General features: G+C 42.5%; 1 pseudogene; it reads left to right on the top strand.

Moving 5' to 3' along the window:
• The first annotated feature begins 1,195 nt into the window (after positions 1 to 1,195).
• LOC105981813 lies at positions 1,196 to 2,314 on the top strand (annotated as a pseudogene).
• The last annotated feature ends 24,215 nt before the right edge of the window (positions 2,315 to 26,529 follow it).

The raw sequence follows: 26,529 nt of genomic DNA, 5'->3' as shown, positions 1-26,529 counted from the left end.
AGATCTGAGGATCTCTGTTCCAAGCCAAATCAGGCAACAACGTCTGTGAGACTCTTTTTTTTTTTTGGTTCCGGTCATGGGGCCTGAACTCTGGGTCTGGGCGCTGTCCCTCAGCTCTTCAGCTCAAGGCTAGCGCTCTCTGTGAGACTCTTATGTCCAATTAGCCACCAAAAAGCCTGTAGTGGAGATGTGGCTCAAGTGGTAGAACACCAGCTTTGACTGAAAAAAAGTTGAGGGACTAGCATCCAGGCCCTGAGTTCAGGCTCCAGTACTGGCACAAAGAAAAAGTGGACAATTCAAATTCACCAATCGGTGACTGGAAAAAACAAAACGTGGTACATACATAAAATCACCAATTATTCGTGCGTGAGTTAACACACAAATCCTGAACATATGACAGATCAAACCATAGATCCTATGGTTCTATTGACACAGAATTTCTAGAAAAGGCAAATCGTCGAGATGGGAAGCACATTGGCCGTCGCCGGAGCTAGCGCGCTTGGAGCAGGGACTGGCTATAAATGGGGATGCGAAAACCTGGGAACTGTTGGAAATAGTCTAAAACTGGAGGGTGGAGATACTTGTGCAAGGATCTAAATTTGCTAAAACTCATCGAACTGTACACTTACAAGATGGGTATTTTAATGTATGTAAATCGTCTCAGCAGAGCCGCTTAAAAATAAACGGCAGTCCCCACCCTTCCCCGCCAGGCTTCCTCCTGGTCTCCTGCCGTCTCCTCCTCCACGCCCAACTCCCACTTCCGTTTCCGGTGACTCCCACTTCCGGCCACTCCCCTTAAGTTACAGCCCTCCTCAACTTCTGCTTCCAGCCAACCTGATGCCCAGGCACTCCCATTTTTGGCTTCCGGGTTCCACTTCCGCTTCCTCTCACCCTTAGTTCCGTCCCATACCCACTTCCACTCCGGTCAACCTGCATCCCAGCCATGCCCAGTTCCCTTTCCGGCCACCCTTAGCACCCGCCAACGCCCACTTCCGCTTCCAGTCAACTTTAAGTTCCAGCCGTTCCCACTTCCGCTCCTGGACACTGCCTGCTACCGCCCACTTCCGGCCTTTGTGACGGAGGCTGCTGCGCCTGCGCGGGCCTTTCTGGTCTCCCGGGCGACTCCCTGCGCGGGCTGCTGCGCCTGCGCGGGCCTTTCTGGTCTCCCGGGCGACTCCCCTGGGCGCCCACGGCCATGAGCCACAAAGGGTCCAGCGAAGGGGACAGGGGGCTCCCCGGTGTTCCTGGGAGCCCCACTAAAGCCTGGAGAACGGATAACACCGACTTCAAGCAGCAGCGGCTGCCCGCCGGGGAGCCCATCCTGACGGCGGGCACGGTGCTGCCCGCCTTCCTGGCCATCAGCCTGCTCTTCATCCCGCTGGGTGTGGGCCTCTACATCACCTCCAGCAACATCCGGGAGATGGAGGTGGACTACACGGGGGCGGAGCCTGCCAGCCCCTGCCGGAAGTGCCTGTCCCCGGAGGCCACGCCCTGCGTCTGCGCAGTGAACTTCACCCTGGACCGGCCCTTGGAGGGCCGCGTGCTCATGTACTACGGCCTGAGCAACTTCTATCAGAACCACCGGCCCTACGTGAAATCCCGGGACGACCGGCAACTGCACGGAGACCCCCAGGCCTTGCTGCACCCCAGTAAGGAGTGTGAGCCCTACCGCCGGCACCGCGGCCTGCCCGTCGCTCCCTGCGGCGCCATTGCCAACAGCATGTTCAACGACACGCTGCAGTTGTTCCTGGTGGCCGAGGGCCCCGCGGGCGCGCTGACGCCCATCCCGCTGGGAAAGCGGGGCCTGGCCTGGTGGACCGACAGACACGTGAAGTTCCGAAACCCTCCGGGAGAGAGGAGCCTGCAGGAACGATTTCAGGGCACCACAAAGCCAGTCAGTTGGCTGAAACCAGTATACATGCTGGATGATGATGATGATGGTGGTGGTGGTGGTGGTGATGATGATGATGATAACAATGGATTCCTAAACGAGGATTTCATCATTTGGATGCGCATTGCAGCCTTACCCACTTTTCGGAAGTTATATCGCCTTATCGAAGGGAGAGGTGATTCGCATCCCACGCTGCCAGCCGGAAGGTATTATTTGAATATCACCTACAACTACCCCGTGCATTCCTTTGACGGCCGCAAACGGGTGATCCTGAGTACCACTTCATGGATGAGAGGAAAAAATCCGTTCTTGGGCATCGCTTACATGGCCGTCGGGTCCATCTCCTTCCTTCTGGGAATCGTGCTGCTAATCATTGATCACAAATACAGAGACAATAATTATACTGTTGATATTGCTATTTAGTTTTGTGTATTAAAGAGGAATCTACCACATGGGCCTGAAGGGCAGTCTGATGTTCAGCCTAGCTTTTGAATGCTGATGTGTAGTTAGTATGTCATTTTGAAGTTAGCATTTTAAAAATAAAACTCTCTTTGTCATTGGTTTCTTACCTAGGGATGGCTTCTGAAAATACATGATGGTTATTTTTTTAAGTTAGCTATGTTGATCATATCAATACTGTAACCTCTAAGATGGCATTATAATAATTGCCTTTGTTTTGGAACCAGTCACATGGTACTTTGAGCCTCTTTGGGGTGAAATGTAACGTGTCTACTGCTTAAATTGTCATGCTGTGTTGATATTATATTGACAGATGATGCTATAGGCGTGTCCCTATTGTAGGAAGAAAAGAATTGCAAGATGCGTAGGTGTCATGACTTGCTAACCTTTCCAGGATTCTGTTGTAGAAAGACCACATCTAAATCTAAATTAAAAAAATGCAAAAGACCAAATCTAAATAAAACACTTCAGCATTTCCCGTGTATCTGTGTGGCTTGAAGTATCAGCTTCCTTGGTGGTTCATGCATTCATTTTATCTATTCTAGATCTTTGTGAAGTTTAGCTTTGAATTCATAAGATGTGCTTGCCTTGTGTGGCATAGAAGTCAAGTTTCACCTCTAAAGAGGTCAGGTAAGACTGGGAAAGAAGAATTTAAAATTCGTCTTTTCATTTGATTAAAAAACATTATAGTCTGCAACTTCAACTCATGTGGAACTTTTTCAGATATGAACACTTTCTTTGAAGCCTACGCTTCATAAGGGAAGAAAGTGTAGGTGAGGTGGGAACACTGGCAGACTTATCTTCTGCCTCCACTTTAAGCCAGATGTAACAGCTCAAAGAGGTTGTTTGTATTCTTGGATTTAACACCGAAATTACTTCTGCATTGGAGGTTCTCACTATTTGGCTGCTAAGTATTTGGAATTAAGTACTGATATTCTAGAAATCTTGAGACCTTAATTTCCTCTGTGTTTCATTTAATTCTTGCATATAGATTAAATGTAGATGTATATACACATTCTCAGTTAACTTACCCATTGTTTTGGCTGAGTTTCCTAAGATGTACTTTGGCTATTTTGTTTGTTTTTGGTTAGTTGTGGGGTCTGAATGCTGGGCCTGGGCACTGTCCCTCAGCTCTTCAGCTCAAGGCAAGTGCTCTACCACAGCACCACTTCTGGTGTTTTTGGTAGTTAAGTAGAGATAAAAGTCTCATGGACTTTCCTGCCCAGGCTGGCTTTGAACTTCAGTCCTTAGATCTCAGCCTTCTGAGTAGTTAGAATTATAGGCATAAGCCACTGGCACTCAGATCCTAAGATGGGCATTATTTGAATACAGAACATACATGGAAATATACAGATGTAGGTGAAGTTATTTTCTAATTAATTATTTTAGTATCTTATTGAATAAATATTGTAATTTGCTATGGAAATTATTCTTGAAGTGAATGTAAACTTCTGCAAGCTTGAAAATGTATTAATTGGCTAAAAAAATTTTGCTAAAATAACCCATGTTGGCATAGAATAATATTCTGAGTTTGAATGATTTCCTCCTGTTATATTTGAAATATATCTGGGTAATGTATTGATCTTGAGGAATACCTTCTTTTTTAAAACAATGCAGTTCATAGAAGAACTCTGACTTCCTAAGTTTTGTATATCATTAAATTTACTTTAAAACACTTATAAATTCAGAGTAACTTTTAACATACAAAAGTATTACTTGCATGAGTTACTAGATGTTTATTACCCTAAAGTTTCTGAGTACGTAGGATAGTCTTTATCCAAAAAATAACCTTTGTTTGATCTGTCCTTCAGAATGCTCTATATTCTGAAATTCTTCCCCTTGCTCATATCAGTTTACTTTCTGGGATGCTTCATGGGAGAAAAGAGGTTTCTTCAATCTTCCCAGATTGAGTCTGTACACTATAAGGAGGATTACTATCCTGAACCTTTTGTTCTAATGGAGGGACCAAGAGTTCTGCCAAAGAAAAGTTGAAGAGCTCTTCTAACACTTTATGTGTCTGGAAAAATGGACTCTTAGAAAATGGAGTCATTAGAAATGTGTCTGTCTTAGAAGGACATTGAAGGCCTATGTTCTTCCCAGTCTCCTTGCCTAAATACAGAGACTATGAAACTGTGACCTAGGGCTGGGAAGGTGGCTCAGTGGTAGAGCGCTTGCCTTGCATGCATGAGGCCCTGAGTTTGATTCCTCAGCACCACATAAGCAGAAAAAAAAAAAGCCAGAAGTAGTGCTGTGGCTCAAGTGGTGAATACTAGCCTTGAGCTGAGGAGCTGAGGGACAGCGCCCAGGCCCAAAGTCCACGACTGGACCCAAAAAATAAATAAATAAGAAACTGTGACCTCAAAGAAGAATGGGAGAAAGAAAAAACATATCTTTACCCAGGGGCTAATAGTTCATGCCTGTAATCCTGCCTACCCAGGAGGTTGAGATCCGAGGGTAACAGTTCAAAGCCAACCCAGGCAAGAAAGTCCATGAGACTTTTATCTCAATTAACCACAAGGAAATGGGAAATAGAGCTCAAAGTAGGAGAGTGCTAACCTTGAGCAAAAAGAGCTCAGGAACAGTGCCCAGGCCCTGAGTTCAAGCCCTACAACTGGGGGTGGGGGGGAACCAATACTATTTTTTTTTATTTTGGAAACATAACACAATAAAGAGACCAAACCTAAGAATTAGAAGAAAGAACTGAGATTCAAAATAAAGCTTCCCAAGTCTTGAGGGGAAATGGAAGACATACAGACCAGAAAAGAATTCTACACATATTTTACTTAAAAAGGCAAGTGTAGAAACCAATGAAAGGTTAATATTTCACTCTTCACGAGACAAATGCCAACTTACTTACAAAGACAGAATCACGAGAATTGTATTAGACCTCTCAACAGAAATTCTATAAACCAGTTAAGGATGAAATAGATTCCAAGCCCTGAGAGTAAGCAACTGCTAACCAAGAGCACTCTTCCCAGCCAATTTAGCCCTAAAATTGTGTATCCAAGACAGTCTAGCACAAACTAAAGCAATTCACAACTTCTTGGCCAACAGAAAGCACTTAACGGAATCCTTCACAAAGAGGGGGAAGAAAATCACAAATATGAGAGCTGGAAAGAATAAATTTCAGAGGAGAAACAGATGAACATGTGAGAATTGGGAATCATGTCCAACTCAAACCAGCAACCTCACAAGATGAATAAGGAAAAAAACAAGTGAACAAACAGTACTGTAATCAACTAGCGGGGGGGAAAAACAGACCCAACAAAATGAGCCAGAAAATACTTTTATAATAACCCAATATCCTTAAATGTAAATTGCTTCAACTCTCTAAAACAGTTTGACTAACAGAGTTAAAGAAACAAGATGAACTGTTTTCTACAGGAGACATACCTTACTGGCAAACACATACAAGCTGAATGAAAGGATGAAAAACGTATAACAAGTAGAAGCAAAAATAAGAACACAGTAGTTATAGGCTTCATAGCAAAATTAGAAGAGATAAAGGAGGGCCACTATCTAGCAGTAAAGGGAACAGTCTATGAAGAAGATAACAGCCTGAGTACAGTGGCTCATTCCTATAATACCAGCAATACAGGAGGCAAGGATTAAAAGGATAGCAGTCTGAGACCAGCCCTAGCAAAAAAGTAAATGGTCCTATCTGAAGACTCACTCAATCAAAAAAGCTGAATATGTGGTCAAAATGGTTGAGTACTTGCCCAACAAATACAAGACCCTGAGTTCCAAAACCCCAGTACCATCAAAAGGAGAAAGAAGAGGAAGAGCAGGATACAAAGAAAGAGAAGAAGAAATAGTTGTAAATATATATGCACCAATGTTGATGCAATCAACTTCTTAGCACAAACTACCAGACATAAAGGGACATATACGTTCACACACAGTGTAGTGGGTGACTTAAATACCTTCCGTCAATAGATCAACCAGATTATCCCCTCCAAAAAAATTTTAAAAAATTAGGAATCAGAGTTAACTTCAGAGTTAAATTGTACTGAATGGACTTAACATATCTATATAAAAAAACTCAACCCAAATGGTGCCAAGTTCACATTCTACACCTCAGCCCATGGAATATTATCCAAAATAGATCATTTTCTTGCCCATAAATACAAGAAACTTGAAGTAGTCTTTCGTATCCTGTCAGGTCATAATAAAATTAAACATCATAGCACTGGAAATTACACAAAAACATGGACACTGGGCAGTATGCTTTGTGTGTGTGTGTGTGTGAGAGAGAGAGAGAGAGAGAGAGACAATCCTGAGGCTTTAACTCAGTTCCTGAATGCTTTTTTGCTCAAGGCTAGTGCTCTATCACTTGAGCCACAGCTCTATTTTTTTTGATAATTAATAAGGGATAAGTGTCTGATGGACTTTTCTGCCAAGCTAGTTTTGAACTGTGATCCCTAGACCTCAGCTTCCTGAGTAGCTAGGTTTACAGCCATAAGTCACTGGTGTCCAGTGAGCAATATGCTTTTGAATAATTGTTGGAAAAATCTGGCAGTAATGTTTCAAATTGCAAGAATTAAAGGAAATAGAAACAATGTTCTAGAGTCTGTAAGATGTAACAATGATTGTTTTAAGAGTTGATTGTTATTGGTGCCCACCTTAAAAAGTCAAAGAGCACCAGGCACTGATGGCTCACACCTGTAATCCTAACTACTCAAGAAACTGAGATCTGACTCATCTCCAATAACCACCAGAAAACCAGAAGTGGTGCTGTGGCTCAAGTGGTAGAGTGCTTTCCTTGAGCTGAAGAGCTGAGGGACAGTGCCCAGGCCCAGAGTTCAAGCCCCATGACTGACAAAAAAAAAAACCAACAACAAAGAGCTCCCAACAAATAATGATGCACCTTAAGGTCTTAGAAAAACAAAAATAAGTGAACCCCCAAATTAGCAAAAGAAACAATACATATCAAGACAGAAACCAATGAAGTAGAAATTAAAAGAGCAATACATAGTACCAATGTAACAAGGATCTGGTTCTCTGAAAAGATCAACAAGACTGATGAGCCTTTAGCTAAACTAGCCATAAACAAAAGAATAAAGACTCAATAACATTAGAGACAATGGGCCATATTGCAACAGATACCAATAAAATCTAGAGAATCAGAGAATACTTTGAATAATATTGGGATTCTATTTCAATAAATTAGAAGATCTAGAAGAAACACAAATTTCTAGACACATTTGACCTAAAAAATTCAACAAGAAGATATAATTAAATAATTTATAATAAGCAATGAGGTTGAAACATTAATAAAAAGTTTACCAACAAAAGTCCAGGACTGAATGAATGTCCTACTGAATTCTTCCAGAACTTTTTTTTTTGGGGGGGTCCAGTCGTGGGGTCTGAACTCTGGGCCTGGGCACTGTCCCTCAGCTCTTCAGCTCAAGGCTAGCACTCTACAACTTGAGCCACAGCACCACTTCCGGCTTTTTTTTCTGCTTATGTGGTGCTGAGGAATCAAACTCAGGGCCTCATGCATGCAAGGCGAGTGCTCTACCACTGAGCCACCTCCCCAGCCCTCTTCCAGAACTTTAAGGAAGAACTAACACTAGTGCTCCCAAACTAGTCCATAAGATAGTAAGGGAGAAAATTACCAAACACATTTCATGAAGTCACTAGAGAAAGTTACAACAAAATATAACATTATAGACCAATTTCCTTGGTAAACATAAATGCAAATTTTCATTTAAAATATTTGCAAATATTTGATAACATATTAAAAAGATATTAAAGGGGCTGGGAAGGTGGCTCAGTGGTAGAGCGCTTGCCTTGCATGCCTAAGGCCCTGGGTTCGATTCCTCAGCACCACATAAGCAAAAAGAAAAAAGGTGGAAGTGGCGCTGTGGTAAAGTGCTAGCGTTGAGCTGAAGAGCTGAGGGACAGCGCGCAGGCCCAGAGTTCAGGCCTCACGACCGGATCCATAAAAACAACAACAACAAAAAAAAAACACACACAGCATCCTTTTAGGATAAAATCAATCTAATAAAAGCAACATATGGGGGGCGGGGCGGAGAGGATTGGGTGGGAGGGTGGGGGGAGTCTGGGAAGGGATGGGAAGGGGAAACAAAGGAGGAGGCTACAATGCTTGATAAGAAATGTACTCATTATCTTGCCCATGTAAATGTAACCCCTCTGTACAGTATTTTCACAATAAAAAAATAAAATAAATAAAAGCAACATATCTTAACATAATGAAGATCATATATGACAAAATTAGAGCCAACGTAATTCTAAATTTGGGGGGAAAATGAAAACATCCTCCCCGCAGTCATAAATGGGATAAGGGTACCCAGCTCTGTCTACTCTTATTTAACATATTGCTTGAGTTCTTAGAATAATAATGCAAGAGAACAAAAAAGGGTCCAAATAGAAAATGAATAAGTCTCATTATCCCTATTTACAGATAGTATGATTGTGTCCTTAAAAAGATCCCAGTCACCCAGAAAACTCTTAGGCCTGATAAACACTTTCAGCAAAGTAGGATACAAAACCAACATCCAAAAATGTGTAAACAATCTATTACCAACAAAGAACTTTTTGAGATAGAAATCAAGAAAACAATCTCATGACAGCCTCAAAAAGAATAAAACATCTAGGAAGAAAGCTTAACCAAGGAGGTGAAAGACCTCTGTAATGAAAACTGTAAAACATTAAATAAAGAAAGAAATTGAGAAAAAGATTAGAAGATGAAAATAAAACCATCTGTGTTCATGAATCAACAGCATTAATGTTGTAAAAGTAGCTGTAGTACTGAGACAATCTACAGATTCAGTGCCATACCTGTCAAAATCTCAATGTCATTTTTCACAGAAATAGAAAGAATCCACAAACTCATATGGAAGCACAAAAGACCTCAAATAACCAAAGCAATCCTGAACAAATGAGCAACACAAAGGTATCACAATATCTGACTTTAAGTTCATAATAACAAAGTCTGCATGGTGCTGGCAAAAAAAAAAAACAGACACAGACATCACACAATCACGTACATCAAATAGCCCTAATTATTGACAATGGTGTGAAAAATATGCATGAGAGAAATCACAGCCTCTTCAACAAATGTGTCTGTGAAAACTGGATATCCACATATAGAAAACTGAAGCTAGACACCCCTCCCATCTCTCTGCACAAAAATCATATGAAAAGTGATCCCCTCAAAAAATCTTCATGTAACACCTGAACTTATGAGACTACTAGAAGAAAAAAGAAATGAGAAAATCACTTCAAAATAAAGGCATAGACAGCTGTTTCCTGAATAGGACTCCAATAGTTCAAGAAATAGGAATGAGAGTTGACAAATGGGATTGTACCAAAGGGCTTCTGCAAAACATAGGTAGCAGACACTGGTAGCTCACACTTGTAGTTCTAGCCACTCAGGAAGCTGAGATTTGATTATTGCAGTTCAAAGCCAGCCCCAGAAGGAAAGTCCAGGAGATTCTTATCTCCAATTAACCACCAAGAAACTAAAAGTGGAGCTGTGGCTCAAAGTGGTAGAGCACTAGCCTTGAGCAAAAAAAGTTCAGGGACAGAGCCCAGTCCCTGCGTTCAAGTTCTACAACTACCACCACCACCAACAAAAAAGGAAACAACAACCAGAATGAAGACACAACCTACAGAATGGGAGAAAATCTTTGCCTGCTATTCATTTGGCCAAAGATTAGCATCCAGAACATAGAAAGAGCTCAGAAATTTAACTCAGTTAATAAGTGGGCAGATGAATTAAAGTTCTCAAAAGAAGATATACAAATAGCTATACATGAAGAAAAGTTCATCAGTTTTAACCATAAAAGATATGTGAATCAGAATCACATTAAGATTCCATCTGAGCCCAGTCAGAATAGCCATCATCAAGGAAATAAACAGAATGAGGATGGTGCAGCGAGGTTTCTCAAAAAACTAAAAGTAGAACTACAATATGGCTTTGCTTTACGACTCCTGAGCCGGTAATAGCAGACTGTGGAAGACACCTGTACACTCCACTCATGTTTGTATCAGCATCTGTTCCCCATAGCCAACCAGCCCCAGGTGCCCATTGACGATGAATGAATCTGGGGCTGGGGGTGGGGGAGGTGGTATTTTACATCATGGAGGATTATTCAGCCAGAAAGAAGGAAATTTTGTCATTTGCCAGAAAATGGCTGGAGCTGGAGATCATCATGTTAAAGCAAAGTAAGGCAGACTCAGAAGGGCAAAAACTACATGCACATAAATAAACAAAAAGTGATAAACCTAGATGAGGGACTATTTGGGGCAGAAGAACAAGGTAGAGGGAGGGAAGGGACAGTGATGGAGTGAATAAGAACAAAATACATCAGATACATATGGGGAAATATAATAACCCAACATTTTGTATAATAAAAAAGAAAGGAAGAAAAGAAGGGAAAGAGGAAGAAAAGGAGGGAGGGAGGAAAGGAGGGAGGGGGGAAGGAAGGAAGGAAGGAAGAAAGGGAGGGAAGGAGGGAAGGAGAGAAGAAAGGAAAAAAAGAAAAGATGCTAGCCTGGGAAAATACTCTCCCTTGTTATCCCTTTTTTGTTGTTGTTGTAGGGGGGCATGGCCAGGGGCCTTGAACTCAGGGCCTGGGCACTGTCCATGATCTTTTGTGCTCAAGGCTAGCACTCTACCACTTGAGCCACAGCTCCACTTCCAAGTTTGGGTAGTTGATTGGAGTCTCATGGACTTTGCTTCCCTGGGTTGACTTTAAACTGTGATCCTCAGATCTCAGCCTCCTGAGTAGCTAGGCTTATAGGCCTTAGTCACTGGCACCTGGCTTCCATGTTATCCTTTTTTGTTTTCTTTGAAATATACTGGCATCCCCACGTGGAGAGAGAATAGAAAAAGAAAGAAAGAAACAGTAACTGGCCCGGAGTCTCATAGCTAGGAAGTAACAGAACTCAGATGTAAATTCCTGACCCCAAGCTCCATGTTCAAAACAATCTTTCTTGCCTTTTGTACAACCTAGGGCCAGTCAGCCCCATTGACTTCTTCCATCGTTCTGTAACCCAGATCCTCACCCAAGAGCACAAGACACAGGTGCAATGTCCTCTGGACAGCTCATTTAAGCTGTGGTTGCTGTGTTTCCTTGCGCTGTGCAAGCACTGGCGTTGATTGGGTGCTTTTTGTATATTGCTCATCTGGCAGAGAATTACTGCTCTGCCCTACAAGATCTCACAGATGGCTTTCTTTTCCATTGCTATTAAATTGGTTTTGAACAAGACATAATTCTTCAAGTGCCTCACGAGCTCTCTGGGTTTGCTCAGGCAAGATTCCATAAAAATGTAAATAATCGGAACACTTCTGGGATTATTTATCACAACTGACTCGCAGCTGTAAATTTATGTATTAATTTCAGCTCTAAGCTTCAGTGGGGGAAAAGATGAACAGTTGAAAATAGACTCTCCCACTCACATCCTCTCAACATCCCCATTTCTCCTCTGCTTCCAGGGAACATACTGGGGTGTGGCCCACAGATCTGAGTCTGAAAGACACTGAACAAAATCAAAAAGAAATCACACAGCATGCCAGAAAGAATCATTCCATGGCAGACCATAGGTTCATTCCCTTACCACTTCCCCCTTGCTGCCTTTCCCCCAGCCACACTGGCCTTCTTTCAGCTCTTCCTGTCACTTGCTGCCTCAGGACCCTTGCACATGCTCTCTTGATTTGCAATATTCCTTCTTCTGCTTTTTAAATGGTGCAGTATTACTCATCCTTCAGTGGTTAGTTCCATATCACCAGCCAGACCAGTTCTCCTCTCAAGAGCTGCCATGCTCCTCTTCTATATACACCACGCACACAGGCAATCCCTTGTTTTGGCAGGCTACTCAAAACTTAAAACCCATTTCTCCTCTACTCAACTATAATCTTGTGAGATCTGAAACTGAATCTGTCACTTGCATTCCCAGGGCTGCCAAAAGGTAAAGATGGATGGATCTGTGTTGAATGAATGAATGGGTGTGCTTACAACAATCACAAAGAGCCTCTCCCTGCATGCTCTCCATTCCGTCACCCTGCTCTGTTCCCAACAGCTATATCCTTCCACTCATCCAGGACCCTCCTAAGATCAGAGGACTCTTCTCCCAAGAAACTGAAGCACCTGGGAACTTGCATTCTCCTTGGCAGGGCAGCAGATTCAGGCTTGAACCGTGCCATCGCTTGTCTCCACAGGGAAAGTGGTAAACTTGGAACCTGCCTCACTACCCTCAGGGTACCCTGTGACCCAGCCATGTGGAGCCTGACCACACCAGACCCATAGTTAGTTTTCCTCTCTCTTCCCTTCTCCCCTCCCAGTGTCTCCCCAAAACCCCTCTTAATAAGTTACATTTATGCGAATTCTCATCTGAGGAGCCTAGTCTAACACATAGCCTGCTGCTGGAGAAAGTTCTCGAAGAGCTGTGATTAATATCATAAATTTCAGTGCACAAAAGCACTCCCAAACCACACCGTCCATTGGCTGGCTCAGGCAGGAGGAGGGGCTGCTATAAGTCAGAACTGGCAGAGAGAGAGAGAGAGAGGAGAAGGGAAGGGGAAGAGAAGGGAGGGGGAGGGAGGGAGAGAGACACAGAGACAGAGAGCGAGGGAAGGAGGGAGAGAGAAAGACAGAGAGACACAGAGACAGAGAAAGAGGGAGGGAGAGAGACACAAAGAGACAGAGAGACACAGAGAGAGAGCTGTGAGCTGAACTTGGATCTTTGCTGAGACTCTGTCTCTCTGCCCCCTTCCCTGAGACTTTAGCGGAAGAAGCCAGGTGAGGATGGGACCATGAGGGAACAGAAGGCCCATCTGGCTACAGGATCTTGGGAAGATGAATCTGTGCATATGGATGTGCTCAACTTGAAGGTACAGTCTCCCAGATTCGATGAGGTTTCAATCTTAGACATGTATTTATTGAGGAATTTGCTATTGTAGAAAAGTTAATAAGCTACTCAGGAATCTGAAGTTTTGAGACTTTTATTTCGAATTCACCAATCAAAAGCCAGAATTGGAGGCCTGGCTCATGAGTTTAAAAAAAAAAAAAAGCAAAGAATGCCAGCACTGGTAGATTATGCTTGTAATTCTAGTGACTCGGGAGGATGAGGTTTGAGAATCATACATCAAAATCAGCCCAGGCCAGACAATCTGTGAGACTCATAACCATTTTTAACCACCGAAAAAACAACAAAAGCCAGTAGTGGAGCTGTGGCTCAAGTGGTAGAATGCTAGCTTTTGGGGGGGAAAAAAGCTCTAGGACAGCTTCCAGACCCTGAGTTCAAGCCCCGACACACACACACACACACACACACACACACACACACACAAACACACACACTTGCACAAAGCAAAATATTATGAAGAAAAAAACCGGGAAACTTGTGAAGATTTCGTCAGCAGAAAGGTCCTTCTGAAAAGGTCTCTCATCTTGAAATCAAGATCAGAGAGGGAGGAACCACCCACTTCCGGAAGTGCCATGAGATTCACAGAACACTAGCCTTCAGCATACCCACATGCAAATCTGATAAACCTGTGATTGTTTTATCCCATGGAAGAGGGATTCTGCAGAGGAGACAAGACCATGAATAGTGAGGGGAGACACTGGTACTGGATTATTCAGGTGAACCCACTGTGATCACAAGATCCTTATGAGAGAAACAGGGATTTAAAAAAATCAGAAGTGACATCAATGTCCCAAGGTCCAAGTGATGTGGCCACAAGCCAAGACATGCAAGCAAGCCTCTGCTCTTAGAATAGACAAAGGCTTTTCTGATTTTCCTGTACCGCCTCCCACATGGATGGCAGTGATTTTATTCCTGATTGAAACATTTTGAACTTTGGATCTCTAGTGCTAGATTAAGCATTGGGGAGGGAGTGTTTGTGTGAGGGGGAAATGCTGATACCTGAGGCTTGAACTCAGGGCCTGGATGCTGTTCCTTGGCTTTTTCACTCAAGACTGACATTTAACCACCTGAGTCACAGCTCCACTTCCACCTTTTTGGTGATTAATTGGAGATAGGACTTTCCTGTCCAAGTTATGCTTTAACCACGATCCTCAGCTCTCAGCCTCCTAAGTGGCTAGGATTACAGCCATCAATATAGGCAAGACATTAGTGTTACCTTAAACCACTAAGTTTGTGGCCATTTGTCAGAGCAGCAAGAGAAAACTTACAATAGGCATTGTCCCAGGAGGGAACGGAAGGCACAAAGTGTCTTGATGTGATGGCTATCTTTTAGTGCATTTGAGAAATACAAGATCCCTGGTAGGACAGGTCCTCTAATGAGGTGAAGGCAATACATATAGGCCAAGATGTCATGGGGTCTCATGGACCAACTATTATAAGAACTTTGAATTTTGTTCTAAGATTGTTAAAAAGACACACCTGTAATCCTAGCTACTCAGGAGGCTGTGATCTGAAGATCAAAGCCAGCCTGAAAAGGAAAGTCTGTGAGACTCTGATCTCCAATTCACCACCAGAAAACCGGAAGTGGGGCTGTGGCTCAAAGTGGTAGAGCACTAACCTTGAGGCAAAGAGCCAGCACCTAGGCCCCGCGTTCAAGCCCCACAATAGACAAAAATAAAAGATGTTTCAAGACCACCTGAGCTGCCCTTTTCTAAGATCACTGGGGTTGCTGTGTAGAGAAATGGAATGCCAGGGGAGTGTGGGGAGGGGTCTGGTCACAGTAAGGACCCATAAAAACAGCAGCATGGAGATCTTCAAGAGCCCCTGTGGCCATCTGGATTGAGCTGCAATGTCCTGGACCACAGCAGCAGGAAGGCAATTGAGGCAATGACAGCAGGTACATTTCAGACAATGACTTATTGGCTCTGGAAAAAATCACCTAAAAGAATCTGGACATCTTAATGCCAGGGGCTCTTTGATCAAATAAAAGCCAGCTTTTCAGAGACCACATGCTGGCTCCTGACAGTGACAAATGACACCAACACATAGGTAGTCCCCAGAGCAGGGAGTTGGGGATGTTCCAATATTGCAGAAGGAGTAACAGGAAAATGTATGTTCCTTCTTAAGTGTCCAGCAACAAAAGACTGCCTAGTGAGAAGGAAATCTAGCCAAATATAAAAGGCTGGGCTAGTGACACTTAAGAAGTCACAGTATTATTTATGAGGACAATGTCTTCCTCCCCTAAACCATCATAAAGTCCCAGCCTGACTGAGTTCCATGAAAATCTCAAGTTCAATCACCAATTTGAAGGTACAAAACTGGGCATGGATCCTTCAGGAATTCAGATTTGATGTGACGTCTATTTCAACCTTGCCAACAGATGTTGGAGTGTTGGAAATGTTAGACACACGCCTGCCGACAGAAGTGTTAAGTAGAATCAGTGTTCTAACTTTATTTTTAAGCCAGGAAGGGAGGGGGCTCTGTCCTAGGGTGACCTTCCTAAAAACTCCCATTTGCATCTACATAGGATGCTATAACCAAGCAATTTACCACATACAAAACCACAAGATCTCTTATCTCTGTCTCTGTCTTTCTGTCTCTCTCTCTCTCTCTCACACACACACACACACACCCAGACAATAGAATGCCCCCAAATAAAATAATCAGCCAATATCCAACGATAAAGCAGCAGAAATGAGCCTAAGTACAAAACCAGGTTCAGATCCAGGACTATGCAACTTCTTGTTTTTGCAAATAAAGTTTTATTGAGCCAATATTTTAATGCCCCCATGTTTATCTACTGTCTGTGGCTCATGTGTACTCCCAAGATATAGCTGAGCCATTGCAACAAGAGTGTTTACTACCTGGTCCTTAACAGATAAGGCCCATCCGTTCTAGAATGTACACTCATAACTCACCTCCTACTCTTCGACTCCATTTCTATAGCATGTACCTCTCACTCACATTGCAGAAACTTATTCCTGGTCATTGAGTGAGTCACCCCGAATCCTTCACTTCCTGGATGCCTCCCACACCGCAGCTGGCCTGGCAAGACCCCAGCAGCCTTCCTCCTTGGCCTGTTGTGTTGTGTTGTTGAGAGGAGAGCAGGGCAAAGACTAGATGACAGCAAGCTGAATCCCTGGGGCCTCCAAAACCAGTTCTGCTGCTTTATATTTTATTCTAAGATTGATGGGAATACATTAAAAACTTGGGCTCCTTCTCAGGGGATGCCAAACTGTGGTGCCCCGGTCAGCAAGAAGCAGACAGAGCGATCATTGACCTACTCCTTCACAGCAGTTGAGGGTGCAATCCCAAAAGAGGAAATGAGGGAAATAAGGGAGAGCTGTTGGGTAGACAGGGGTAAAAAACAGCACATAGACTACATGACAGATAACATCATGGTGATACCCATAATGCTCTGGGTTCCCACTTGAATGCTGCTTCTTCCCAGAATTCCCCAGGTTCCTGCTCAAACAAACACATCTTCCCACAGTGCCCTGGGTTCCTGCTCAACCAATGAAAAGAGCTGGAGGCAGGGCCTATGCAAGCTATCAAGCAATCAGCACACAGCTTTGGAGTTATGGGAGGGGCCTTGTACTATAAAAGCCCCTCTGGAGAGGAGAGTCTGTTTTGTTGTCTTCCTTTTGCTTTCAAATAAATTTACTCTGCTTTAAAAAAAATTATTAAAAAAATTAAAAATCTCTGAAGATAATCTAAGCTGAGAGAACCAATCGAAAAACTCCCTTGAGGAACCTCCATGATTTCTTGATGTGGAGATGTTGTTTACTAGCCAGTCATAAAGCTGTGGCATGTATGAGTTAATGAAATATTCCCCTCTTCCTATTACAGAACCTTTCCAAGGAGAGGGAAAAAAAGGATCATTGGAACTCTACACAGTTAGGGAAAGGGGATGTTAACAATGGAACATTGTGAGTGTTTGGTTCTCAAATGTCTCTGAAAAGCCATGTGTAAAAGCTTGCTCACCAGCCTGTGGTGCTAATGGGAGGTGGTGGAACTTTTGGGGGTGTGGCTTAGTGACAGGAAGTGAGGTCACAGGAAGTATTTCCTCAAAGGGAATACTGAGATCCTAACTCCTCACTCCGAACTCCTCACCATATCTCTGTTTCCCAACTACTAGGTGAACAGTTTGTGCTCACTCCCATGATGTCCTACACAGGCAAAGGAGTCAGAAGACCAGGGACTGAAACCATGAGGCAAAATAATTCTTTCCTCCGTTAAGTTTATCTAAGTCAGACATTTTGACCATCTTAAGGCTCTACCCCAAAACCAAAAAAAGGAAGATGAGAGACAGACACTGTAGACACCACTCCACTTACACATTTTGATTTCTCTAAACATTAGCACCGGCCATAGTAGTACATCTATAATCCCAACATTGGAAGACAAAGGTTGGAGGGTCATGAGTTTGAGAACAACCTGGCCTACATCACAAGACTTTGTCTCAAAACAAACAAAAAAGGCTTCTCTTTGCATCCTTTATTTTCCATGTGCCACTTTTGCTAGTGGGTAAAGTAATACATAGTAAGATATTTGTTCACTTACTAGGTTCTGAATTCTTGAGCCATGCCATGCTGTTTTGTTAGAACTTGTATCAGGAATCTCCATCTTTCTCATTATCCACTTGTTTTATTGTGCTATCAAGAATATAAATTCCGCCAGGAGCCGGTGGCTCACACCTGTAATCCTAGCTACTCTGAAGGCTGAGGTCTGAGGATTGCTGTTCAAGTCTGTAAGACTCTTATCTTCAATAAACCACCAAAAAACCAGAAGTGGCATTGTGGCTTAAATGGTAGAGCACTAGCCTTGAGCTGAAGAGCTGAGGGACAGTGCCCAGGCCCTGAGTTCAAGCCCCACAACCAACACCAACAACAAAAAAAGTAAATTCCATGTATTGAGCCATCAACTAATTTCAAAAGAATTTGGATCTAGATTCTCTAAAGTTCCTATGTAGACAATTGGCTATACTTTATTTTTTTAAGCCTATGATTTTAAAATAATAAAAATTAAATAAACTGTGTCTTTCTCAATAAATTTGTATAATTTTCTTCATGCTCATATCATGTTTCATGCAATCTGGTCCTTTTAAATTTTATTGTTTATTTTTATTTAATTATTTTTATTTATTTATCTTGCCAGTCCTGGGGCTTGAATTCAGGGCATGGGTGCTGTTCTTGAGTTTTTTTTTTCTAAAGGCTAGTGCTCTACCACAGCTCCAATTCTAGTTTTTGATGGTTAATTGGAGGTACCAGTCTCATGGACTTTCCTGCCCCAGTTGGATTTAGCCTCCTGAGTACCTGAGATTACAGGCATAAACCACTGACCCTAATTAATTGTAAATAAAGCCATCAGTCTTACTGATTGATTTATAGTTATCGTATTTCCAATCATTGTATTGTACTAAACTATCCAATTAGAGTTATAAATTTTATATGCAGTCGTACTTCTTGTGTGTGTGTGTGTGTGTGTGCGCGCGCGCACACGCGCACGTGCGCATGCTGCTTCTGGGATACTGGGGCTTAAACTCAGGGCCTTATGCTATAGAGTGGCTCTTTAGCTCATGGCTGGTACTCTACCACTTGAGCCATGCCTCTGCTTCCTGAATTTTTTACTGGTTAGTGGGAGGTACGAGTCTCACAGACTTTTCTGCCCAGACTGGCTTTGATCTGCAATCCTCAGACCTCAGCCTCTTTAGTAGCTATGAATACAGGCAGGCAGGAGTCATGGTGCCTGGCCTCTATCTTCTTTGTTATATCATAACATCCATCAGAAATCTCACATGCCACTTAGTGACATCACTGATGATGAGCGCATGTGTTTGCTAGCACTAACAAAGTACCACTACCTGGGTAGCTTAAACTATTAAGATGCATTTCCTGTGTTCAGGAGGCAGGAAGTCTCAGTGAGATGTTTCCTCTGCTCCCTTTGTCTTCCTCTGGTTTTCTCTCTGTACATATTTGTGTTCTAATTTTCTCTTCCTCATCTTTTCTTGTGTGTGTGTGCCTGTCCTGGGCAATATTCCTGATCTTTTTTTGCTTAAAGTTACTACTCTTACCACTTGAGCCACAACTCCATTTCCAACTCTTTTTGGTAATTTAGTGGAGATAAGAGTTTCACAGACTTTCCTGCTCAGATTAACTTTGAACCACCATCCTCAAATCTCAGCCCCCTGAGTAGCTAGGATTGCAGGGGTGAACCACTGACATCCAGCCTAATTTCCTCTTCTTACAAGGATATTGGTGATCTTGGATCTCTCAATAGTAGTTGAGATTCACCCTATTGACTCCATTTTAATGCTCTCAATCACCTTCTGAGACACTTGGAGGTTGAGATATCAGCCTAGAAATTTGGCAAATCTATTCATAGCAGTAAATAAGCATCCTTGTCTGTGATGGAGAAGTATAGGATGTGTCTTTGGCAAGTCTGATGTGCAGTTAGATTTAAAAGAGACACATTTATCATGCTTCTATTACAAACTTTCAGAGGGCTTCATAACAGGAATGAATCTCAGGGTTATTGGAAACTTTTTGGTACCTATTGACATAATGATATGGAATTTTTTATCAGTTTCTGTGATGCATCATATGAATAGATTTCCCATTATAAAAACAATTTGGCAGATCAAGAAAATGTGGTATATATGTGTGTGTTTGTGTGTGTATAACTCATCTATCAGAAAAAATAACACATACATATACATATATATGTATAATGCATACATATGTATAATGTATATGTATAAATGTATATAACTCATCTATCTGGAAGAATGATATGTGACATTTGCAGGGAAATGGAAGGACCTAGAAAAAATTCTGTTAAGGGAAGTAAGTCAGGACTCAGAAAGACAAAGAGTGCATGTTTTCTCTCATATGTGTTAGTTAGACCTGAATTGTAAACATATGTAAAAGCATGGGGGGGGATGGGAAGGGATGGGAAAGGGAAACAAAGGAGGAGGCAACAATGCTTGATAAGAAATGTACTCATTACCTTGCCCATGTAATTGTAACCCCTCTGTACGGTATTTTCACAATAAAAAATTTTAAAATAACATGTACAGGGTCCTCTGCATATATACACAAACAAATTGACTAAAGGAAGGTATAATCAGGGGAGGATTCCAATGATGTGACTCCCCTGAAAGACTAATGAATCGTTTAACTAAATAAGTACCAAGAAGCTGACACACATTTTGTTGGAGAGAGGGAGAGCCAGGAGAGTTGGACAGACAAATGGAGAGAGGAGGGGTGGGCAAATACAGTCATGATACTCAATGTGCATTATGTAATAACTTTAGCCATATAACTTGAGAGGAGGAGTGTGGTTGGGAGATGGGGGAAGAATGGTGAAAGGGGTGGCATTCGTCAAGGTGATTATACTCTTATTCTGACTTGCTGAATTGAAACCCCTCTGTATAACTACTTAAAACAATTTTAAAAATTTAAAAAACAGGTGGCAGAGCATCTGCCAATGAGTGAAAGAATCAGATCAAAAGTTTGAATCCTGATCTGGGACCAAAAAACATTGATAAAACAGCTGTGGTCAAATAAACAGAACGTAAAATTTTTGTGTGCCAGGTTTTGCTCAAGGCTAGTGCTGCTCCACTTCCAGCCTTTTGCTGGTTAATTGAAGATAAGAGTCTCATGAACTTTCCTGCCCAGGCTAAGTTCAAACCATGAACAAGTAGTTGTTATGAATACAGGTTGGGCCACTTGTAAGAATCCTTTATGACAATCCCAGGGTACCATGCAGAGGCAGGCAGGCAGGCACAGAAGAAAGATAATTATAAGGCTTATATATCCTTATATAAGGATTATTATAAGGCTTATAATTATATATTATAAGGCCATTATTTCCCAGGACAGGCACCTGTCCCTATCCAAGTGGCAGGTGGATCTGGCACAGGTAGGTGTGTGTTTGTGTGCAGTGGGGCTGGGCAGAGAGAGGGAGGGGCCAGCTGTGTGGGGAACACTAGGGGAGGGAGGAGCTCAGATCTGGGTAGAGCTGGGAACCAGAGGTGGGGATAACACTAACATTTCCCCACTTTGTTGTTTAATAAAAATAGGGGTACCAGGCCAGAGGTATGGGCAGAGGTCATTTCTTCCAGAGCTACTTACTTCCTGCTTAAAGGGGTGAAGTAGACAGGGGTCGCTGATTCGTTGTTTGGCCAGGTACCATCCAAGAAGCATCTGCTTGCCAGTTTGGTTGGTAATGACAATAGTTATCTAAAATGTAAGACACAATTAGTAAAAGGCAAAAATTGCTGTTGGCAGCCCAAGAGAGGAATAAACCAGGGAGGGATTGATTCCCAGCAGGGCCTATCAAAGAGCTGAGATGGCCTTTTCTGTCTCAGATTGGAGGAGACACTGCATGGTACCTGATTCCCCATATCCTGGAGTGGGGAGTAAAACTTTTTCCCATGTTAGGGTCACAGTAACCTGAGAAGGAGGGAGCAGAGATATTTAAAAGTACCAGAGCCAATGGGTGTCACAGGCTTTTTTGGCTACTCACTGATAGGGGCGTTGAGGAGTCACTAGAGCTGGGGTCGTTTGGGTTCTGGTCTGTACTAGGCAAGGCAGGGCAGTGTAAGTGAAGCCTTCGGTTGCCTGTAGTAACAGGATGGCCTTGACTTGTTCCCATTTGGTGTCCTGGGGGTGGGACTGTTATCCTGCTAAAAGATACTTTTGGAAAGGTCAGGCAAAAAGCTGGCAAGGTGACAAGGTCAGTTAACATAAAGGGCATAGGAGAATGCACACTGGCCATGGGCCAGAAATGTTCCATTTGGAGCATAAGCTCAGTTGTGGCCCATTACAGTGAAGGAGGGAATAACTGGACTGGGGGCAGGAAGGGGGTGTCTAGGGTTTTTTGGCAACTGGGTAGGGGATAGCATAGTGGACTGGTTGGGAGTAACCAGTCAGAGGCTACTATAAATACAAATTATCAGGTAACAAAGGCAAGACTGTAACCTTCTATCCAGTTAGAAGGTACACAGATATGGACATTGGGTGGGCAAGCAACTATTTCTCTTGATCTCCTGGCTCTGATTAGTTTTGAAAGGGCACGTGTAAAGTGACTCCATTTAGAATGTTATTTCCTCTTACTCCTCTCCACAGTTTTCCATTGTCAGGACTGACCTCATCCTGGGTGGGGGGTGGGCGAGTATCAGCATTCATTGCTGGGATAGTTTGTCCCAGTTGGCATTCACAGGGTATAAACTCAAGGCTTGGGCACCATTCCTGAGATCTTCTACTCGAGGGTAGTGCTCTACCACTTAAGAGTTACAATGCCATTTTCAGCCTTCAGCTGGATACCTAAGGTGAGAGGTGAGAGTCTCGAGCCATGCCTCTAGCCTGGCTCTTTGCTGATTAATCAGGAGATGGATTTTTAGAGGGATTCTTTGTGCCCAAGCTTTAGGGAAAGGAGTCTTTGTCACAAAATCCCTTTTTATTTCCAATTAAAGCAACAAGGAGATCAATAGAGATAGAGGTTTCCTGTAACTTGTTAACAATTGACTAACAATTACTTGCCAGAGTTTTATAATAACAAAACTGCAATTGATTGGCACTCTAGGTACTGCCCATTTCCTTTGGACAGCCTGTTTAAAATGGCTTATATACAATATTTAACTTTTAACAAATATACAGACCTTTTATTGGGCTACAGCAGCATAGCCTGTTTAGCACTCTGGTTTGCAAAAGCATTTTTCTGGCTGGCTGAGGAAGACTGATCTCTAGTGACCATAACAATGCCTACCAGTGTAGGCCTTTAGACAGATCTCAGTAGGGACATAATCTCAGGTCCACAAATTTTCTTTCCTTAGCAGATGAATTTATTTGACTGGGGCCAGCCAAAAAATCACTGCCAATTAGGACTTTGAGCAGACCCAGGAGGTTTGTGATTTAAACTATCCCCCACATTTTACAACCTTAGCTTTTTACTACCCACTGGTAGAAGAAGAGTGGCAAGTTCCTGTGAGTTATGAAGTCGACAGACAAAGGCATTAGAAAGGCATGCTTATGCCTCCCCATGACCTCCTGGCTCTGATCAATTTTTGAAGGGCCAAGCACAAGTGACTCCAGGATCTGACACCATTTGTGCCACCTAAGCAGTGGCTTGTCCAACATTGTCAGAGTCCCCAGAGTGCCTTTCTCCATGCTGGGATAAATGCACCTTTGGCATTTTCCTTGGTTGGTCACTGGACTTGAATTGTGTTTGAGTGCTGTCCCTTAGCTCTCCAGCTCAAGGCTAGTACTCTTCCACTTTGAGCCCCAAAGCAACTCTGCTTTTCAGCACTCTGCTGGTGGATTAGTGATGACAATCTCACAGAGACCTTTCTCTGCCTGAGCTGGCTTTGAACAGCAGTTTTCAGATCAATGAGTCTTTCAAAAGGCCACTTTACTCCAATTAAAAGCAACAAAGATGGTCATTGGAAGTAGTTTTATATACATGGTCTTACTTGGAACTTATTAAGGGCCAAAGTTACATCTGACAGCTGTAAGAATCCTCTGTCCTTTACTGTGGGCCTGCTGGAAACTGTTACAGAAAAGCTATAAGGGAAAACTGGAAGACCAATTAATCATTTTGGTAATCCTAATTTACTTTTTTTTAACTTTGAAATAAAATAGGACAGTATTACTTACAGTATTACTTCCAAATTTTGTATCCAAGAACCTATTCCAGATTTCTTCAGTCTTTTACTAACCTTTGCTTTAACACTTTACACTTCAGTTTGCATTTGCATTTGAAATCTTGAGGCACTAGGTACACTGCTTCTGGGCCTACTGTTTTTTAAAAAGGCCACCTCCCCCCCAATCTGAGTTACAGCTTAGAAAACAAAACCTTTAGGAAATTTAAAACTCAAATAGCCATTTTCTTTAATGCAAAGATTACAAATGCCATTACTGTACCAAGAATCAAGATTTAGCATCTTTTTCCTTTTAGAAATACATCCAATTGCATAGAATAAATAAATTGCATAGAATAAAATAGCATAGAAATCAAATCACATTATTTGCTCATACACCCCTTATGGTTTAACTTGTGGGGATTAACATTACCAACAGGTGGAAGGGAACACAAACAAATCAGTTTGATGTAAAGGTCTGAGCCTCCACGGATCTGAGACCCAGTGTGTATGGATTGTTGCACCTCCCACTGTTTCCCTATTTTATAAAGTTCTACACATACTGGCTAAAGACTTGGTTCACAATGGCTTTTGCAGGCGTGTTTAGGCAGCTGTGACAACTGTGTTCTGTTTCCTGGGTATTTTCCATGCATGGAAGCAAACTGCATCCTGAGTCACCCTGGTCCTTTGATCTTAAAGGGAGCTGATCATAGCACAGGAGAGAAAATCTCAGTCTTAGTTTACCAGACATGATCAGATGTACAACGTTTAACTTTTAGCATAAGGAATTACATAACTCACAGCCAACTTAATTACCAACTTCATTTACTTTGCAAAGGAAACCATCTTTTTTAACTTCTTTACCAAGGCCTTTTAAAACTGCCTGTTTTTCCTTTGGCTTGTAGTCAGGTGATCTCAGAATTTTTAAGGCAACTCAGATTAAATCACAACTTCCATTGACAAAGATCTTTAGCAAGCAGAATACTTGGTACCTTTGAAACCATGACCGTGTTACATATTTTACATATGTACAAATAGACAGACAGACTTGTTCATGCACAAATCATAGGGCACGCTTAGATTTTAATATCTGCCATTGAAGGTTTGGTGTTTTTAAAAATTTATATCGGTATTATTTTGCCTAATTATGAGGGAACTGTATGGTCAGTTAAAAACACAAAACTTTGCCAACAACAAAAAACTTTTTAGTAGACAGGAGACAGGACACCAACACAGAAACATGTGGTATGTCATAATGGCACCTGAGCTGGTCAGGTCATGGGGGAGGGTCACAGAATCAAGTCAGATGAATGGGAAATTGAATTGGCACGAAACAGCTGAGCTACCACAATGCCAAGATAGCACATCCACCACATGGTCAAAGCTAGAGAGAACTCAAGAGTTAACAGGATTTAACAATCTCCATGCTTAACAAGAGCAGAAAACTTTTAAGCTAAAGTTTCTCTTTAAAACAATGCAATAATCCTTTTCTACTTTTGGTAACATACAAATTTGTTGACCTTTCTTGAGAGTTTAAACTTAAACTCCTCCATTTTTTTCAACATAATGATGACAATTTTATCTTAATGCATTGACATACATATAATATTATTGTGCACGAAGATCTTAAAGTGTGCAAAATGAATACCAGCCTACATTTTCCTGAATTTTTAGTGGCAAGAGGTATTTTTGCCAATCTTACTAAGACAAACTTTTAAGCAAATTATATTAGCTAGGCAACATTTTTCCAGGGCTTGCTTGCTAGCAGGTATATTAGCATATCAAATACCTTTGGTTGGAGAATTTGGGAGTAAAATTCATCCCACCAGTATCTTTAGTTGGGAAGAAGGGAGAGGTTACCTGAAGCTAAGCTCAGCCATTTACCCAGCAGGCAGGCAGTTTAGAGAGGTCAAGAGAGAGACAGGGGGAGAGAGAGAAAGTTTTTCTTGCCAGAGCACTGACAGAAGTGGAGTTTCAAATTTGGGGTCAAATTTGATTGCAAAGAATTTTAGTTGTATCCTTCCCATGGTAAGTGACCTTTGGAACCACAGCTTGCTGCCAAACATCTTTGGCAGTGCAGCTTGGTTCCTTAAAAGAGGGAATACAACAGGTGATTGAGGCTTCCCCCCATCCTTGGTTCCCTCGGCCAGGGGAGGCCCTTGATGTGAGATCCGAACACTTGGATCCAAGAATTCCCTCTGATGGGGGCTCGGTAGCCCACCAAGGCCCAGGTAGCCTTAATACAGCAGAAGCCCAGATCTCCTGCCAATTGGTCACTTACCTGGGAGTGAGAAAGAATTAGTGGTGTTGGATGGGCAAGAGGCAGAGCGCTAGGTCAGGAGCAAGTTACCTTGTTGGTTCTCTGGTGACAAGAGTGTAGGACCTCGGGCTAGGTCCCGGGGCAGCTGGTCAGACACCCCCTAAGTGGGGATTTGCTAAATCCACTGGGGAACCTATCCAGGGTCTCAGCACCAAAATGTAAGAATCCTTCATATCCATCCCAGGGGACCACGTGGAGATAAGCAGGCCCAGGAGAAAGATTATTATAAGGCTTATTAGAAGGGCCATGTTTCCCAGGAAAGGGAGCACCTGGCACCCATCCCTTTCCAGGTGGCAGGAGGATCTGATGCAGGTAGATGCA

This window comes from Dipodomys ordii, unplaced genomic scaffold (assembly GCF_000151885.1).
Source record: "Dipodomys ordii isolate 6190 unplaced genomic scaffold, Dord_2.0 Scaffold14, whole genome shotgun sequence".
Lineage (NCBI taxonomy): Eukaryota > Metazoa > Chordata > Mammalia > Rodentia > Heteromyidae > Dipodomys > Dipodomys ordii.
This window is presented reverse-complemented; position numbering and strand designations above follow the sequence as displayed.